Raw genomic sequence first — 6,262 nt, forward strand, 5'->3', positions numbered from 1 at the left:
ATTTGTAGGTCAACTATCTTTTGGCTGGAGCAACTTCGTTCGGCTCCATGTTTCTCTGTATCCATCCAGCAGGTTAGAACATGTTCTTTTCAAAAGGCAAGTGGAAGTATATGAGTCATCTGAGGCCTATATTCAGAACTGTCACACTGTCACTTTGCCATTTTCTATGGCCAGAACAAGTTGCAAAGCCAGATTTCTCTTCTTTGAGAGGAACTAAAAAGTCACGTGGCAAAGAGTGTAGATCAGAGTAGGATTAAAAATCTGGGACAATTAATGCAATCAGTCTTTCTCAGTTTGTATTTAATCTATTTTGCTTTCAAATATCCTGTATGTTCGTGCTCGCTTTAGCAGATTAGCACGGCCCCTGTGCAAGGATGACATGCAAATTTGTGAAGCGTTCCATATTTTTGATTGGATTGGTGGTTACCATAGGGGAAGGTGGGGTGAGGGGAGAGGGCAAAAGGGGTGATTAGGTTCACATGTGAGGTGATGGACTATAATTAGTTTCTGGGTGGGGAACATGATGTAATCTACACAGAATTCAAAATATATTACAGTGTACATCTGAAAGCTGTATAATGTTATAATCCAATGTTACTGCAATTAATTAAAAAAATTAAAAATTAAAAAAAGAACATGAACAGACATTCTACAGAATGAAAATTATGGATGGCTAGTAGACATCTGAAAATTGGTTTTATGCAAGTAAATTGGTTTAATGCAAATTAAAGCACTACTGAAATATCATTTTTTTAACCCATCAAATTGAAAAATTAAAAGATATCCTGCATCCTTAAAAACAAAGTTCTATATGTTCTATAAGCCTAAGGAGCTTGTGAATTGTATTTTTCATTTACATAATTTTGAAACAATCAATACAAATTATTCAAAAGTACTCATTGATCTTGAGGGATTTCTTTGTCCTTTTATTTATTTTTAACCTAAAATGGAGTTCATATATTACTCATGTTTGAGAATCTCCGCCTTTTGTTTGCAGGTTGTTTGAAGAATACACAGGGAACTAAGGGACAAACGTAAGCTCCCACTATCCATTTACAACACCATTCAGGACACCACAATAGATCTAATGGATGAATAGGCAACCTAGCAGGCAGACAAGCAGAGTGGTTGAGAGCACGGCTGCCAGATTCAGTCAGCTTGATTCTCCTCTTGAATGTGAGCAAGTTATATGACTTCAGATTTCTCATCAATAATGTTGATAGAAGTAAAAATGGGACCTCCTTTTTATGATTCTTGAGAGAAGTAAATGATCACACACATACACAGAGCACTTAGAGCAGTGCCAGCCACATACTAGGCACACGTAAGTGTAAGCTACACCCATTATTATGATAAACAGTCTGTTATAATGACTTGGTTTTTCTTTGTCTCTGCTTCTACTATCTGCAGTTAATGATTGGTAGCTCATCTCTCTGGGCATCTAACTTTGTACATCCTTGTGAAAGACTCTGATAGAATTTAGGCCTGTCAGCATAATTGCACCAGCTCACCTAACGGTCCACTGACTATCCCAAGCAGAGGATCTGGAGCCCATTAGCTGTGAAAGTCGAGTAACATGTTACAAAGCATGGAGATATGTGTGAAATGAGTAGGTCTGCCTCTCGCATAATGGAGCAAATTATTCTTCCTTTATTTGATAATGTATTTTTTTCAAATTTGTGTTTTAATTAATAAAGAGATGCATGCGAGGCTTTGCATATGTTTTCTTGCACCTATGTTGTGAGTGTTTCCCCAGCCTAAATGTGTGAAAGTGGAATTATTTTGGGTTAATAGGCTCTGAACATATATAAAAGTACCTTTTTATATAAATTATCCAGCAAAAAAACCAAGCGAGTAAATAAATAAATGACACCAATACAATGGATAAAAAGAAACACAGTACAGCTCTATCCCCCACAATTACTACTGAGATTCATCATCTATTAAAATTTTTTATTGGACATTTATATTTTCCCTTTTGTATATTTTATGTCGAAATATTTTGCCATTTTTCTGTTTGTTGGTATCTCTGTTTTTCTTTTTGAAAACAGGGTGTGGTCAGTTGCTAAGCTGCGTTTTCAGAAAGAGAAAACTTGCTTATTGCAGGAGGATTTTTAATTCCTCTTTATCTTGATATCTCCAAAGCCTATAGCAGTAAAATAAGATAAGCAATAATACGTATTGTACAAGTTACAACTACAGCATTTAGTATTATGCCAGTTTGCATAATGGTTTAATAAGGTTTTGTTCTAGTCACTTATGCATAATGACATCTTAATTTCAATGTACATGATTAAAGCAGTATCCTAAAGGCTCTTTAGTGTATTACAAAACTTTTGTGATGCTGTTGTGAGCTGTTTTATAAACTTTATTAGTTCAGTATTTTTTTGAAGTTATTACTCATCGTTTTTTCCTTCTACATTTCCCTTCTTTAAAATGTTCATATGGATGTGGGATTTTGCTCTTCCCATCATTTTCAGTATAATATGATCTTAAAATAAAAAGGAAAAGTATGAAAACAACTTTGTGACATGCAGAGATTGTCCTTTCTAATGTTATATATCAACCTTATGTAGAAACATTGGGTTACCTATATAATTCCATAATCTTACTATAAATACAAATTAAAACCACAATAATATACCAGTGCGTATCCACTAGAATGGCTAAAATGAACAGGCCTGCCAATACCAAGTGCTGACAAGTCTGAGAAAAAAATCTGAATCTCTCATTCATTGTTCATGGGAGTGTCAATTGATACAATTACTTCAGAAAAATATTTAGCCATAACTGCTAAAGGTAAATATTATCAATCTCTGTGACCCAGTAATTCCATCTCAGCGTATTTACCCAACAGAAATGCTCATAAGTCCACTAACAGCCAATAATGTTAATTATAGCTTTATTCACAACAGCCCCAAACTTGAATGAAGCTGTATTCATTTTCTGTAACAAATTACGACAAATTTCACAGCTTAAAACAACAGACGTTTGTTATCTCACAAATCCTTTAGGGCACAAGTGTAGCACAATTTAATTGGGAACTCTGTTTGGTTATCAAAAAGCTAGTTAGGGTGTTGGCCAGGTTGAGTTTTCATCTAAGGCTCAGGGTCTTCTTCGATATTCACTTGGTGTTTGACAACACTCAGTTACTTGGGATTGTAAGAGAGAGAGTGAGAGGTTTTTCTCTGTTCTTTAACACATGAATTATATTCTTTTATTGTTAATTTTTAGTGATCACCATTGAGTCTGTACTGTACAGTTGCAACTAACCCAAGTCCACTTACAAATAGCACTATACTGCTTCAAAGGTAGGACAAATAATTTATAACAAAATATTCCCAATTCCTCCATCTCATCCGTAAAATACAATAACAATACATTGCTGGTGTTATTATTTTGGGTTTTTTTTCTTTTTCTCCTTTTTTTTTTTTGAGGAAGATTAGCCCTGAGCTAATATCTGCTGCCAATCCTCCATTTTTTGCTGAGGAATGTTGGCCCTGAGCTAACATCCCTGCCCATCTTCCTCTACTTTATATGTGGGACACCTGCCACAGCATGGCTTGACAAGTGGTATGTAGGTCTGCACCCGGGATCCAAACCGGTGAACCCCAGGCCACCGAAGTGGAATGTGTGAACTTAACTGCTGTGCCACCCAGCCAGCCCCTGCTGTTATTATTTTGAACAAACAGTTATCTGTTAGATCAGTTAAGGAGAAGAAAAATAAATGGTTTTATTTTCACACACTATCTCTTTAATTCTCTTATTTTCTTTACATAGATTGAGTTTCTGACCTATATAATTTTCATTCTCTCTGAAGAGCTTCTTTGAAGAATCAGTAAATGTTATGCACCTATTCTATCCATTCATGAATACTTGCTACTTAATCTTCTTTGGAATGGCGGAGTGTCCAAACCATGGGTCACCAACACAGTGTGCCTTGAGTGGTCCTTTGGCTAAAATAGTTCCTTCCCATTTTCCAGACTAACACTTCTCACTTATTAATCATTATTGATTTAAGCAATACAAATGGAGTCTTTTTCTACACAATGAACACATAAAATTAGTACAGTTAATAAATTTCATTTTTTGGATTAATTATCATTTATTGAATATCTAATACACAAATCGATATTCTACTGATGTTAGGTAATGGGGGTAGGGAGAAGGTTTTGGAAATAAATTTCATTAAGATGAGTAGCGGCTTTTCTGAATCTACAGTTTCTATCTGGTAAAATCCTCACTAGCATTTTAATAATCATAAAATTTACTGACAACTTCACTGATGATAAAGATTTATCATACTGATTTTCATTATGGAAAGTGGCACAAATAAATAGCAGAGTCTCTTGCAGAGGAAAAGGACAAGGATTTAGGGTAGCAATTGCTAGTATCCACTTAATCACCCATTGCACAAGCCTGCCCCCGCTGACCACCACTGCTACAACCCCAGCCTTCCTTTCCTTTTCAGACTTTTGAATGACCTTCACTTCTTCATCTCGTCAATTTTCTGATATCTGACGAAATACTTATTGGAATGCTCTTAAGACAGATACTTAAAGAACGTAAAATTAAGAATCAGGTTATATAGGTTTTACCCTATGTTTGGAAGCCCTGATGTTCTTACAAACCTGTTGCTCCTTAGACAGCAGGAATTTCTTATACAAAGGTATTTCCCAAACACTAAAGAAACAAACATACATACATATTTATTAGGACATTAAACCGTTATATTTAAATTACTATGTATCTAGCAAAAATGATTGTATTCTCAACCTTAGTATCTCCCTCAAAAGTGTTTCTTAATATTTTCTCTAGTGCAAATTATATTTTAATTTTTAAGTAATGAATCAAGATATAGAATGCAGAAATTCCAGGGAGAAATATCAGTTTAACTCAGTTTTACTCAGTGGGAGATTTCATGCACATCAATGGATAATTTTCCCTAAATTTAAGTCACATTAAGAATGTTAATATATTATACTCAGTATTTTCATGACAAAGTGTTCCAAGTTTTCCTAATTATCCAGAGACAAACCCAAAGCAAGAAGCAGGAGCTAACAAAAATTTCTACAACATTTTATCAACAAATAAACAATTTCTGCTCAGCAATTTCAAGTTGCCATGTTGTTTAGCTTGTTTAAGTTCCTTCAAATCCATTTATTTTTTCAAATGTCAGCAATAATCTAAACTGTTCCACATCACAGCCTGTTGACAGTTGGTATGTAAGATAATAAACAGAATTACATTCACTTGGGGCAGTTAAATTCATACATTTTCCTTTCTATGGGCCCAGTTATCACATAATTTAGATATTAGTTTGTCACTGCGGTTTTCAATTCATTCTTCATAGAGTTAATGTAACTGAACTGATGTTCTTGCTCACAGGTGTCAACAGAAACGTTAACCATCTGTATACAAACTCATATGTAGGCCAGGGCATTTTACTGTTTGAGTGGAATATATGGAGAAATAAAAAAATACATACATATGCTGTTCACCTAAAAAGAAATCTTTCAGATACCACTTTTCTGTGATGTGAATTTTTTTTAATTGATGGGCAAGAAACTAAAATTTTCTTTCCCCAGGGAGTCTTGGCATTATAAGGCTTATCAAACTATCAAACTGTTACAATTCTGGCTTTATGAGTTCAATATTATGAAAAGAAAAAATCTAAAATGTTTTATTTTCCTTTGCAGAAAACATCAGTATGCAAACAGAGAGGGGAGAAGCATACAGGTAAAGAGTAAGTTTTGAATCCTATCCTGTAGTCCTTGGTTCAGGAACCAAATGACAGAAAAGTACAATTTTTCTGAGCTCTCCAACCATCTCCCTTATTATGCTTTCTTCCTCCATTAATATCACGGCGGGGCCTGTTGCTTTCAGGGAATTTCAGTGAGATAAACTACATCATGCTAGAGTGTTCATAACTTCCCCAAATTCCTTCAGTAAAAATGTGTAAATATGCTAAAAGACACCGGGGTGATAGCAGTGAAAACTCCAAAGAGATGGATCTTAGTTTTGTTCTTTGATTTCCTTCTAATTCATTCTTCAATGCCCAGTTCAGCTATTAACTCATTCTTTTGTAAACTCTTCGGCATTTTCCTCATCTCAACAGTATAAATCCTATCTTCTCCTGAGACACCTCAGCAGCACTACCGTAATTCCATTTTCGCTTTTATCGCATCCTGCTATATTTCTTTCGGGAATCTTCTTGGACGCTAAACTCTTTTGATCTTGGCCTAAATTTCTGGGGAAAAAA

General features: G+C 34.9%; 1 pseudogene; it reads left to right on the top strand.

Annotated features, from left to right (window-relative positions):
- Positions 1-346: 346 nt before the first annotated feature.
- Positions 347-409, top strand: LOC123284883 (U6 spliceosomal RNA; annotated as a pseudogene).
- The last annotated feature ends 5,853 nt before the right edge of the window (positions 410-6,262 follow it).

The sequence above is a fragment of the Equus asinus genome, chromosome 3 (genome assembly GCF_041296235.1).
Source record: "Equus asinus isolate D_3611 breed Donkey chromosome 3, EquAss-T2T_v2, whole genome shotgun sequence".
Lineage (NCBI taxonomy): Eukaryota > Metazoa > Chordata > Mammalia > Perissodactyla > Equidae > Equus > Equus asinus.